Source organism: Bombina bombina, chromosome 4 (assembly GCF_027579735.1).
Source record: "Bombina bombina isolate aBomBom1 chromosome 4, aBomBom1.pri, whole genome shotgun sequence".
NCBI lineage: Eukaryota > Metazoa > Chordata > Amphibia > Anura > Bombinatoridae > Bombina > Bombina bombina.
The window spans coordinates 662028532-662043358 of NC_069502.1; positions in this window are offsets into that span (position 1 = coordinate 662028532).

Genomic DNA, 14827 nt, shown 5'->3' on the forward strand with positions numbered 1-14827 from the left:
CTCTTGATAGTAGAATAAAAAACTACAACTAAACACCACATACTCTTCACCATCTCAGTGGAGATGCTGCTTGTTCAGCAGGCAAAGAGAATGACTGGGGTGGGCGGAGCCTAGGAGGGACTATATGGACAGCTTTTGCTGTGCTCTTTGCCATTTCCTGTTGGGGAAGAGAATATTCCCACAAGTTATAAATGACGCCGTGGACCGGACACACCAATGTTGGAGAAAAGATTGTCTAACCATGTCTTGAAGAAACAACAAAAGTTGAATCGTATGAGATTCCGCAGAACGAAAAAAGACTGAGCCAGTACCACGAGACCGTCCAAATAAGGAAACACTGAGAACATTGAAAAGATTCTTAGAGCTGTCGCTAGACCAGAAGGAAAAGCAACAAATTGTTAATGCTTGTTAAAAAAAGAGAATCTCAGAAAATGAAAAATAATCTGAATGAAAACAGAAAATGAAGATATGCATTTATTGTATCTATTGTAAACAAATAATGCCATCACTGACCAAAAAGGCAGAATAGACTATATAAACACCATTCTAAAAGATGGTACACTTATATGATAATTCAAAAAGATTTTCTATCTTTGGGACAATGAATAGTTTAGAATAAAAACCCCAAACCCTGTTCCTAAAATGGAACTGGTATAAATACCCCAGAAAATTCCAGGTCTGAGCAGCGCCTTGAGCCCCAACGGGTGACCAGCCGCGCTTCACAAGTACCCAATACATACAGGTCTGAAACACACTTCAGGAAAATGTGAGCCTTACTGGAATAGCCGGAATATGTTAGAGAAAAAAAATACTTCTCACAGACTGTTTTACTCTGAATCCTATTCTGTACCCAAATCTAAGAAGTTTGGACCGAATTGAACCAAAATTTTAAAAAAGTCTTATCCTGCCCCTTACCAGCTAAGCTGGAATAAGAACTGCACCTACATGCAAATTTGGGGAGCTGACTTAAATTGAATGAAGAAAACTTCCAATTATAAACATTTTACTTGGGGAAGAATTTAGGATTCCGTTCCTTAGTAAGAACAAAAACTAATATAAGCTTAAAATTTAGTCTTAGAACTCAATCTTGAAGCCCAGAGTAACAGTTGAAGAATTGAATCAAATTGTGAACCAAATAATTGATTATCTTGGAAAAAAAGAAATATGGAATTTAGAAATCAAATTAGCATTCCAAGATTGAAATCTCAAAGTTCTTCTAGCTAAAATAGCTAAAGACATAGATTAAACCTCATTTGCGAAAATATAAAAAAAAATGACGACACAAATAAAATTATTAGCATGTTGATCAACTTAAGAATGCTAAACAAATCATAATCCGATACTTGTTGCACTAAAGTATCCGAGCAGAAAGTTGAAGCAGTTGCAACATCAGCCAAATAAATTACAGGTCTAAGAAAAGTACCTGAAAATAAATAATTTTCCTTAAATAAGATACAAGTTTCCCATCTGAAGGAAAAAAATAAATACTATTTGCTATAGGAATAATAGTATGTTTAGCAAGAGTAGAGATAGCCCCATTAACTTGGGGGATCTTTCCTCAAAACTTAAAACTAACTGCCGGCAAAGAATACAATTTAAAAACCTTAAAGAAGGAATAAAAGAAATTCCCGGCCTATTCCATTCCCTAGTATCAGGACCTGGAAAAAAACCTCTGAAGAAACCACAGAAGGTTAATAAGCAGGATTTAAATGTTAGCTAGTCTTAAAATCAAAATAACTTGTTACTTCAATATCCAAAATAATCAACACCTTTTTAACAAAGAACAAATGTACTCTATTTAAAAATAAAAAAGTAGATTTGTTAGTGTCAATATCTGATGAAGAAAATTCTGAATGAGAAAAAAACGTCTGCAACAAACATGAGAGCCAAAAATGACACAACTACGCGAAAACTTCCGGTGTCAACTACGACGCTGGAAATGACGTCATTGACGTCAGACAAACGTTAATCTCGCACCAAAAAAGTCTCGCGACAAAAATGACGCAATAAATTCTAGCATTTTTTGCACCCGCGAGCCTAACAGCCCGCAATTTAAAGGAAAAAAGTCAATTGAAAATTTAGGTAAGAAAAATATTTAATTCATATGCATTTTCCCAAAAAAATGAAACTGACAGTCTGAATGAAGGAATACTGAATATCCTGAATCATGGCAAATATAAGTTTAAACACATATATTTAGAACTTTACATATAAAGTGCCCAACCATAGCTTAGATTGTCATAAATAAAATAAGACTTACTTACCCTAAGACACTCATCTACATATAGTAGATAGCCAAACCAGTACTGAAACGAGAATCAGTAGAGGTAATGGAATATAAGAGTATATCGTCGATCTGAAAAGGGAGGTAGAAGAAATCTCTACGACCGATAACAGAGAACCTATGAAATAGATCCCCTAGAGGAAGACCATTGTATTCAAATAGGCAATACTCTCTTTACATCCCTCTGACATTCACTGCACTCTGAGAGGAAAACCGGGCTTCAGCCTGCTGCAAAGTGCATATCAACGTAGAATCTAGCATAAACTTACTTCACCACCTCCATGGGAGGCAAAGTTTGTAAAACTAAATTGTGGGTGTGGTGAGGGGTGTATTTATAGGCATTTTAAGGTTTGGGAAACTTTGCCCCTCCTGGTAGGAATGTATATCCCATACGTCACTAGCTCATGGACTCTTGCTAATTACATGAAAGAAAATGCAAAAGCATAGGCCTCTGATAGAGAAAAAAGCAAGAGGCAAACATCAATGGGGTATTGAAATAATGAAAAAAATTTGGCGCCAAGTATGACGCACAACGTAACGTAAACTTTTTTTGCCGCCAAAAATAACCGGAAATGACACACTCGCGTCACTAATGACGCCGCCGTGTGAAAAGTCTCGGCGTCACGTATGACGCCGGAAATGACGAAGTTGCGTGATAAACGTCTTTTTCCGCGCCAAGAATGACATAATAAAGTTTAGCATTTGACGCAAAGTAGTCAATTGAAAAAAAGAATAGAAAGAAAAAACAGAATTTATGCTTATCTGATAAATTACTTTCTCCAACGGTGTGCCCGGTCCACGGCGTCATCCATAACTTGTGGGAATATTCTCTTGCCCAACAGGAAATGGCAAATAGCACAGCAAAAGCTGTCCATATAGCCCCTCCCAGGCTCCGCCCCCCCAGTCATTCGACGGACGGTTAGGAGAAAAAAGGAGAAACTATAGGGTGCCGTGGTGACTGTAGTGTATGGAGAAAGAAATTTTTCAAACCCGATTTAAAAACCAGGGCGGGCCGTGGACCGGACACACCGTTGGAGAAAGTAATTTATCAGGTAAGCATAAATTCTTTTTTCTCCAACATTGGTGTGTCCGGTCCACAGCGTCATCCATAACTTGTGGGAACCAATACCAAAGCTTTAGGACACGGATGAAGGGAGGGAGCCAATCAGGTTACCTAAACAGAAGGCACCACGGCTTGCAAAACCTTTCTCCCAAAAATAGCCTCCGAAGAAGCAAAAGTATCAAATTTGTAGAATTTGGCAAAAGTGTGCAGAGAAGACCAAGTCGCTGCCTTACATATCTGATCAACAGAAGCCTCGTTCTTGAAGGCCCATGTGGAAGCCACAGCCCTAGTAGAGTGAGCTGTGATTCGCTCAGGAGGCTGCCGTCTGGCAGTCTCATAAGCCAATTGGATGATGCTTTTCAGCCAAAAAGAGAGGTAGCAGTAGCTTTTTGTCCTCTCCTCTTACCAGAATAAACGACAAACAAAGAAGAAGTTTGTCTGAAATCCTTTGTTGCTTCTAAATAGAACTTTAAAGCACGGACTACATCTAAATTGTGTAACAAACGTTCCTTCTTTGAAACTGGATTCGGACACAAAGAAGGAACAACTACAGGGAGTGCAGAATTATTAGCCAAATGAGTATTTTGACCACATCATCCTCTTTATGCATGTTGTCTTACTCCAAGTTGTATAGGCTTGAAAGCCTACTACCAATTAAGCATATTAGCTGATGTGCATCTCTGTAATGAGAAGGGGTGTGGTCTAATGACATCAACACCCTATATCAGGTGTGCATAATTATTAGGCAACTTCCTTTCCTTTGGCAAAATGGGTCAAAAGAAGGACTTGACAGGCTCAGAAAAGTAAAAAATAGTGAGATATCTTGCAGAGGGATGCAGCACTCTTAAAATTGCAAAGCTTCTGAAGCGTGATCATCGAACAATCAAGCGTTTCATTCAAAATAGTCAACAGGGTCGCAAGAAGCGTGTGGAAAAACCAAGGCGCAAAATAACTGCCCATGAACTGAGAAAAGTCAAGCGGGCAGCTGCCAAGATGTCACTTGCCACCAGTTTGGCCATATTTCAGAGCTGCAACATCACTGGAGTGCCCAAAAGCACAAGGTGTGCAATACTCAGAGACATGGCCAAGGTAAGAAAGGCTGAAAGACGACCACCACTGAACAAGACACACAAGCTGAAACGTCAAGACTGGGCCAAGAAATATCTCAAGACTGATTTTTCTAAGGTTTTATGGACTGATGAAATGAGAGTGAGTCTTGATGGGCCAGATGGATGGGCCCGTGACTGGATTGGTAAAGGGCAGAGAGCTCCAGTCCGACTCAGATGCCAGCAAGGTGGAGGTGGAGTACTGGTACACAAGATGAGCTTGTAGGGCCTTTTCGGGTTGAGGATGGAGTCAAGCTCAACTCCCAGTTTCTGGAAGACACCTTCTTCAAGCAGTGGTACAGGAAGAAGTCTGCATCCTTCAAGAAAAACATGATTTTCATGCAGGACAATGCTCCATCACACGCGTCCAAGTACTCCACAGCGTGGCTGGCAAGAAAGGGTATAAAAGAAGAAAATCTAATGACATGGCCTCCTTGTTCACCTGATCTGAACCCCATTGAGAACCTGTGGTCCATCATCAAATGTGAGATTTACAAGGAGGGAAAACAGTACACCTCTCTGAACAGTGTCTGGGAGGCTGTGTTGCTGTTATATTGGTTTCACTGGTAAAAATAAATAATTGAAATGGGTATATATTTGTTTTTTGTTAAGTTACCTAATAATTATGCACAGTAATAGTCACCTGCACACACAGATATCCCCCTAAAATAGCTATAACTAAAAACTACTTCCAAAACTATTCAGCTTTGATATTAAAGAGTTTTTTGGGTTCATTGAGAACATGGTTGTTGTTCAATAATAAAATTAATCCTCAAAAATACAACTTGCCTAATAATTCTGCACTCCCTGTATTTCCTGGTTAATATTCTTGTTGGAAACAACTTTTGGAAGAAAACCAGGCTTGGTACGCAAAACAACCTTATCTGAATGGAACACCAGATAGGGTGGATCACACTGCAAAGCAGATAATTCAGAAACTCTTCTAGCAGAAGAAATAGCAACCAAAAACAGAACTTTCCAAGATAGTAACTTGATATCTATGGAATATAAGGATTCAAACGGAACCCCTTGGAGAACTGAAAGAACTAAATTTAGACTCCAGGGAGGAGTCAAAGGTCTGTAAACAGGCTTGATTCTGACCAAAGCCTGTACAAAAGCTTGTACATCGGGCACAGCTGCCAGTCGTTTGTGTAACAAAACAGATAAAGCAGAAATCTGTCCTTTTAAAGAACTCGCTGACAATCCCTTATCCAAACCTTCTTGGAGAAAGGAGAGGATCTTAGGAATTTTAATCTTACTCCAGGAGAATCCCTTGGATTCACACCAACAGATATATCTTTTCCATATTTTATGGTAAATCTTTCTAGTCACAGGTTTTCTGGCTTGGACCAGAGTATCTATCACTGAATCTGAAAACCCACGCTTGGATAAAATCAAACCTTCAATTTCCAAGCAGTCAGCTGCAGAGAAACTAGATTTGGATGTTCGAATGGACCTTGAACTAGAAGATCCTGTTTCAAAGGTAGCTTCCATGGTGGAGCCGATGACATATTCACCAGGTCTGCATACCAAGTCCTGCGCAGCCACGCAGGAGCTATCAGAATCACCGATGCCTTCTCCTGTTTGATCCTGGCTACAAGCCTGGGAAGGAGAGGGAACGGTGGAAACGCATAAGCTAGGTTGAACGACCAAGGCGCCACTAATGCATCCACTAGAGTCGCCTTGGGATCCCTGGATCTGGACCCGTAGCAAGGGACCTTGAAGTTCTGACGGGACGCCATCAGGTCCATATCTGGAATGCCCCATAATTGAGTAAACTGGGGAAACACCTCCGGGTGGAGCTCCCACTCCCCCGGATGGAAAGTCTGACGACTCAGATAATCCGCCTCCCAGTTGTCTACTCCTGGGATGTGGATTGCAGATAGGTGGCAGGAGTGATCCTCCGCCCATTCGATGATTTTAGATACCTCTCTCATCGTCAAGGAACTCCTTGTTCCCCCCTGATGGTTGATGTAAGCTACAGTCGTCATGTTGTCCGATTGGAATCTTATGAATCCGGCCTTCGCTAGTTGAGGCCAAGCCCGGAGAGCATTGAATATCGCTCTCAGTTCCAGGATGTTGATCAGGAGAAGAGACTCTTCCCGAGACCATAGACCCTGAGCTTTCAGGGAATCCCAGACCGCGCCCCAGCCTAATAGAATGGCGTCGGTCGTGACAATGACCCACTTTGGTCTGCGGAAACTCATTCCCTGAGACAGGTGTTCCTGGGACAACCACCAACAGAGTGAGTCTCTGGTCATCTGGTCTACTTGATTCTTTGGAGACAAGTCTGTATAGTCCCTATTCCACTGCTTGAGCATGCACAGTTGTAATGGTCTTAGATGAATTCGAGCAAAAGGAACTATGTCCATTGCTGCAACCATCAACCCTACTACTTCCATGCACTGAGCTATGGAAGGCTGCAGAATAGAGAGAAGAACTTGACAAGCGTTTAGAAGCTTTGACTTTCTGACCTCTGTCAAGAAGATCTTCATTTCTAAAGAATCTATTATTGTTCCCAAAAAGGGAACTCTTGTCGCCGGAGACAGGGAACTATTTTCTACGTTCACCTTCCACCCGTGAGATCTGAGAAAGGCTAGAACAATGTCTGTATGAGCCTTTGCTTTGGAAAGAGACGATGCTTGAATGAGAATGTCGTCCAGATAAGGTGCCACTGCAATACCCCTTGGTCTTAGAACCGCTAGAAGGGACCCGAGCACCTTTGTGAAAATTCTGGGAGCAGTGGCTAGCCCGAATGGGAGAGCCACGAACTGATAATGTTTGTCCAGAAAGGCGAACCTTAGGAACTGATGATGAATATGTAGATATGCATCCTTTAAATCCACGGTAGTCATATATTGACCCTCCTGGATTGTAGGTAAAATTGTTCCAATGGTTTCCATTTTAACAATGGAACTCTGAGAAATTTGTTTAGAATTTTTAAATCCAGAATTGGTCTGAAAGTTCCCTCTTTTTTGGGAACTACAAACAGATTTGAGTAAAACCCCTGACCTTGTTCCACAGTTGGAACTGGGTGTATCACTCCCATTTTTAACAGGTCTTCTACACAATGTAAGAATGCCTGTCTCTTTATTTGGTTTGAAGATAAGTGAGACATGTGGAACCTTCCCCTTGGGGGTAGTTCCTTGAATTCTAGAAGATAACCCTGAGAGACTATTTCTAGTGCCCAGGGATCCTGAACATCTCTTGCCCAAGCCTGAGAAAAGAGAGAGAGTCTGCCCCCTACTAGATCTGGTCCCGGATCGGGGGCTACCCCTTCATGCTGTTTTGGTAGCAGCAGCAGGCTTCTTGGCCTGTTTACCCTTGTTCCAGCCTTGCATTGGTTTCCAAGCTGGTTTAGTCTGGGAAGCGTTACCCTCTTGTCTAGAGGCTGCAGAGTTGGAAGCCGGTCCGTTCCTGAAATTGCGAAAGGAACGAAAATTGGACTTATTCTTAGCCTTGAAAGGCCTATCTTGTGGGAGGGCATGGCCCTTTCCCCCAGTGATGTCTGAAATAATTTCTTTCAATTCTGGCCCAAAAACAGAATTTATGTTTACCTGATAAATTACTTTCTCCAACGGTGTGTCCGGTCCACGGCGTCATTCTTACTTGTGGGATATTCTCTTCCCCAACAGGAAATGGCAAAGAGCCCAGCAAAGCTGGTCACATGATCCCTCCTAGGCTCCGCCTTCCCCAGTCATTCGACCGACGTAAAGGAGGAATATTTGCATAGGAGAAATCATATGATACCGTGGTGACTGTAGTTAGAGAAAATAAATCATCAGACCTGATTAAAAAACCAGGGCGGGCCGTGGACCGGACACACCGTTGGAGAAAGTAATTTATCAGGTAAACATAAATTCTGTTTTCTCCAACATAGGTGTGTCCGGTCCACGGCGTCATCCTTACTTGTGGGAACCAATACCAAAGCTTTAGGACACGGATGATGGGAGGGAGCAAATCAGGTCACCTAGATGGAAGGCACCACGGCTTGCAAAACCTTTCTCCCAAAAATAGCCTCAGAAGAAGCAAAAGTATCAAATTTGTAAAATTTAGTAAAAGTGTGCAGTGAAGACCAAGTCGCTGCCTTACATATCTGATCAACAGAAGCCTCGTTCTTGAAGGCCCATGTGGAAGCCACGGCCCTAGTGGAATGAGCTGTGATTCTTTCAGGAGGCTGCCGTCCGGCAGTCTCATAAGCCAATCTGATGATGCTTTTAAGTCAAAAAGAGAGAGAGGTAGAAGTTGCTTTTTGACCTCTCCTTTTACCAGAATAAACAACAAACAAGGAAGATGTTTGTCTGAAATCCTTTGTAGCCTCTAAATAGAATTTTAGAGCACGAACTACATCCAAATTGTGCAACAAGCGTTCCTTCTTTGAAACTGGATTCGGACACAAAGAAGGCACGACTATCTCCTGGTTAATATTTTTGTTAGAAACAACTTTCGGAAGAAAACCAGGTTTAGTACGCAAAACCACCTTATCTGCATGGAACACCAGATAAGGAGGAGAACACTGCAGAGCAGATAACTCTGAAACTCTTCTAGCAGAAGAAATTGCAACCAAAAACAAAACTTTCCAAGATAATAACTTGATATCAACGGAATGTAGGGGTTCAAACGGAACCCCCTGAAGAACTGAAAGAACTAAATTAAGACTCCAAGGAGGAGTCAAAGGTTTGTAAACAGGCTTGATTCTAACCAGAGCCTGAACAAAAGCTTGAACATCTGGCAGAGCCGCCAGCTTTTTGTGAAGTAAAACAGATAAAGCAGAAATCTGTCCCTTCAAAGAACTTGCAGATAATCCTTTCTCCAAACCTTCTTGAAGAAAGGATAGAATCTTAGGAATTTTTATCTTGTTCCATGGGAATCCTTTAGATTCACACCAACAGATATATTTTTTCCATATTTTATGGTAGATTTTTCTAGTTACAGGCTTTCTGGCCTGAACAAGAGTATCAATGACAGAATCTGAGAACCCTCGCTTTGATAAAATCAAGCGTTCAATCTCCAAGCAGTCAGTTGGAGTGAGGCCAGATTCGGATGTTCGAACGGACCTTGAACAAGAAGGTCCTGTCTCAAAGGTAGCCTCCATGGTGGAGCCGATGACATATTCACCAGATCTGCATACCAAGTCCTGCGTGGCCACGCAGGAGCTATCAAGATCACCGATACCCTCTCCTGTTTGATCCTGGCTACCAGCCTGGGAATGAGAGGAAACGGTGGGAACACATAAGCTAGGTTGAAGCTCCAAGGTGCTACTAGTGCATCCACTAGAGTCGCCTTGGGATCCCTGGATCTGGACCCGTAGCAAGGAACCTTGAAGTTCTGACGAGACGCCATCAGATCCATGTCTGGAATGCCCCACAATTGAATTATTTGGGCAAAGATTTCCGGATGGAGTTCCCACTCCCCCGGATGAAATGTCTGACGACTCAGAAAATCCGCTTCCCAATTTTCCACTCCTGGGATGTGGATTGCAGACAAGTGGCAGGAGTGAGTCTCCGCCCATTGAATTATTTTGGTCACTTCTTCCATCGCCAGGGAACTCCTTGTTCCCCCCTGATGGTTGATATACGCAACAGTCGTCATGTTGTCTGATTGAAACCGTATGAATTTGGCCTTTGCTAGCTGAGGCCAAGCCTTGAGAGCATTGAATATCGCTCTCAGTTCCAGAATATTTATCGGGAGAAGAGATTCTTCCCGAGACCAAAGACCCTGAGCTTTCAGGGGTTCCCAGACCGCGCCCCAGCCCACCAGACTGGCGTCGGTCGTGACAATGACCCACTCTGGTCTGCGGAAGCTCATCCCTTGTGACAGGTTGTCCAGGGTCAGCCACCAACGGAGTGAATCTCTGGTCCTCTGATCTACTTGTATCGTCGGAGACAAGTCTGTATAATCCCCATTCCACTGACTGAGCATGCACAGTTGTAATGGTCTTAGATGAATTCGCGCAAAAGGAACTATGTCCATTGCCGCGACCATCAAACCTATTACTTCCATGCACTGCGCTATGGAAGGAAGAAGTACAGAATGAAGTACTTGACAAGAGCTTAGAAGTTTTGATTTTCTGGCCTCTGTCAGAAAAATCCTCATTTCTAAGGAGTCTATTATTGTTCCCAAGAAGGGAACTCTTGTTGACGGAGATAGAGAACTTTTTTCTACGTTCACTTTCCACCCGTGAGATCTGAGAAAGGCCAGGACAATGTCCGTATGAGCCTTTGCTTGTGGTAGAGACGACGCTTGAATCAGTATGTCGTCCAAGTAAGGTACTACTGCAATGCCCCTTGGTCTTAGCACCGCTAGAAGGGACCCTAGTACCTTTGTGAAAATTCTTGGAGCAGTGGCTAATCCGAATGGAAGTGCCACAAACTGGTAATGCTTGTCCAGAAAGGCGAACCTTAGGAACCGATGATGTTCCTTGTGGATAGGAATATGTAGATACGCATCCTTTAAATCCACCGTGGTAATGAATTGACCTTCCTGGATGGTAGGAAGAATTGTCCGAATGGTTTCCATTTTGAACGATGGAACCTTGAGAAATTTGTTTAGGATCTTGAGATCTAAGATTGGTCTGAATGTTCCCTCTTTTTTGGGAACTATGAACAGATTGGAGTAGAATCCCATCCCTTGTTCTCCAAATGGAACAGGATGAATCACTCCCATTTTTAACAGGTCTTCTACACAATGTAAGAATGCCTGTCTTTTTATGTGGTCTGAAGACAATTGAAACCTGTGGAACCTCCCCCTTGGGGGTAGCTCCTTGAATTCCAGAAGATAACCTTGGGAGACTATTTCTAGCGCCCAAGGATCCAGAACATCTCTTGCCCAAGCCTGAGCGAAGAGAGAAAGTCTGCCCCCCACCAGATCCGGTCCCGGATCGGGGGCCAACATCTCATGCTGTCTTGGTAGCAGTGGCAGGTTTCTTGGCCTGCTTACCTTTGTTCCAGCCTTGCATTGGCCTCCAGGCTGGCTTGGTTTGAGAAGTATTACCCTCTTGCTTAGAGGATGTAGAACTTGGGGCTGGTCCGTTTCTGCGAAAGGGACGAAAATTTGGTTTATTTTTAGCCTTAAAAGACCTATCCTGAGGAAGGGCGTGGCCCTTACCCCCAGTGATATCTGAAATAATCTCTTTCAAGTCAGGGCCAAACAGCGTTTTCCCCTTGAAAGGTATGTTAAGCAATTTGTTCTTGGAAGACGCATCCGCTGACCAAGATTTTAGCCAAAGCGCTCTGCGCGCCACAATAGCAAACTCCGAATTTTTCGCCGCTAATCTAGCCAATTACAAAGTGGCGTCTAAAGTAAAAGAGTTAGCCAATTTAAGAGCATGAATTCTGTCCATAATCTCCTCATAAGAAGAATCTTTATTGAGCGACGTTTCTAGTTCATCGAACCAGAAACACGCTGCTGTAGTGACAGGAACAATGCATGAAATTGGTTGTAGAAGGTAACCTTGCTGAACAAACATCTTTTTAAGCAAACCCTCTAATTTTTTATCCATAGGATCTTTGAAAGCACAACTATCTTCTATAGGGATAGTAGTGCGTTTGTTTAGAGTAGAAACCGCCCCCTCGACCTTGGGGACTGTCTGCCATAAGTCCTTTCTGGGGTCGACCATAGGAAACAATTTCTTAAATATAGGGGGAGGGACAAAAGGTATGCCGGGCCTTTCCCATTCTTTGTTTACAATGTCCGCCACCCGCTTGGGTATAGGAAAAGCTTCGGGGGGCCCCGGGACCTCTAGGAACTTGTCCATCTTACATAATTTCTCTGGAATGACCAAATTGTCACAATCATCCAGAGTAGATAACACCTCCTTAAGCAGAGCGCGGAGATGTTCCAATTTAAATTTGAATGTAATCACATCAGGTTCAGCTTGTTGAGAAATTTTCCCTGAATCTGAAATTTCTCCCTCAGACAAAACCTCCCTGGCCCCCTCAGACTGGTGTAGGGGCATGTCAGAACCATTATCATCAGCGTCCTCATGCTCTTCGGTATTTTCTAAAACAGAGCAGTCGCGCTTTCGCTGATAAGTGGGCATTTTGGCTAAAATGTTTTTGATAGAATTATCCATTACAGCCGTTAATTGTTGCATAGTAAGGAGTATTGGAGCACTAGATGTACTAGGGGCCTCCTGTGTGGGCAAGACTGGCGTAGACGAAGGAGGGGATGATGCAGTACCATGCTTACTCCCCTCACTTGAGGAATCATCTTGGGCATCATTTTCTCTAAATTTTTTGTCACATACATCACATCTATTTAAATGAGAAGGAACCTTGGCTTCCTCACATACAGAACATAGTCTATCTGATAGTTCAGACATGTTAAACAGGCATAAACTTGATAACAAAGTACAAAAAACGTTTTAAAATAAAACCGTTACTGTCACTTTAAATTTTAAACTGAACACACTTTATTACTGAATATGTGAAAAAGTATGAAGGAATTGTTCAAAATTCACCAAAATGTCACCACAGTGTCTTAAAGCCTTAAAAGTATTGCACACCAAATTTGAAAGCTTTAACTCTTAAAATAACGGAACCGGAGCCGTTTTTATATTTAACCCCTATACAGTCCCTGGTATCTGCTTTGCTGAGACCCAACCAAGCCCAGAGGGGAATACGATACCAAATGACGCCTTCAGTAAGCTTTTCTACGTATCTGAGCTCCTCACACATGCATCTGCATGCCTTGCTTCCCAAAAACAACTGCGCATTAGTGGCGCGAAAATGAGGCTCTGCCTATGATTAGCCTGCCGGTTATTTAACATAATTCCCAAGAATAAAATAACTCCTCAAAGCTATAAACTATTAAAAATGCTTATAAATCAATCGTTTTAGCCCAGAAAAATGTCTACCAGTCTTTAAAGCCCTTGTGAAGCCCTTTATTCTTATTTAATAAAAATGGCTTACCGGATCCCATAGGGAAAATGACAGCTTCCAGCATTACCAAGTCTTGTTAGAAATGTGTCATACCTCAAGCAGCAAAAGTCTGCTCACTGTTTCCCCCAACTGAAGTTAATTCCTCTCAACAGTCCTGTGTGGAAACAGCCATCGATTTTAGTAACGGTTGCTAAAATCATTTTCCTCTTACAAACAGAAATCTTCATCTCCTTTCTGTTTCAGAGTAAATAGTACATACCAGCACTATTTTAAAATAACAAACTCTTGATTGAAGAATAAAAACTACATTTAAACACCAAAAAACTCTAAGCCATCTCCGTGGAGATGTTGCCTGTACAACGGCAAAGAGAATGACTGGGGATGGCGGAGCCTAGGAGGGATCATGTGACCAGCTTTGCTGGGCTCTTTGCCATTTCCTGTTGGGGAAGAGAATATCCCACAAGTAAGGATGACGCCGTGGACCAGACACACCTATGTTGGAGAAAAGGGTCTTGCCTTTGAAATGGATATTAAGCAATTTTGTCTTGGAAGATACATCCGCCGACCAAGACTTTAGCCAGAGCGCTCTGCGCGCCACAATTGCAAACCCTGAATTTTTCGCCGCTAATCTCGCTAACTGCAAAGCGGCGTCAAAAATAAAGGAATTAGCTAACTTAAGTGCGTGAATTCTGTCCATGACTTCCTCATACGGAGTCTCCCTACTGAGCAACTTTTCCAGTTCCTCGAACCAGAACCACGCCGCTGTAGTGACAGGAATAATGCACGAAATAGGTTGAAGGAGGTAACCTTGCTGTACAAAAATCTTTTTAAGCAAACCCTCCAATTTTTTATCCATAGGATCTTTGAAAGCACAATTGTCCTCAATGGGAATGGTCGTGCGTTTGGCTAGTGTAGAAACCGCCCCCTCGACCTTAGGGACTGTTTGCCATATGTCCTTCCTGGGGTCGACCATAGGGAACAATTTCTTAAATATAGGAGGGACAAAAAGGTATGCCTGGCTTCTCCCACTCCTTATACACTATGTCCGTCACCCGTTTAGGTATCGGAAAGGCATCAGGGTGCACCGGGACCTCTAGGAACTTGTCCATCTTGCACAATTTTTCTGGGATGACCAGATTGTCACAATCATCCAGAGTAGATAGCACCTCCTTAAGTAATGCGCGGAGATGCTCTAATTTAAATTTAAATGTCACAACATCAGGTTCTGCCTGCTGAGAAATTCTTCCTGTATCAGAAATTTCTCCATCTGACAAACCCTCCCTTACTGCCACTTCAGACTGGTGTGAGGGTATGACAGAAAAATTATCATCAGCGCCCTCCTGCTCTACAGTGTTTAAAACAGAGCAATCATGCTTTCTCTGAAATGCTGGCATTTTGAATAAAATATTAGCTATGGAGTTATCCATTACTGCCGTCAATTGTTGCATAGTAACAAGCATTGGCGCGCTAGAAGTACTAGGGGTCGCCTGCG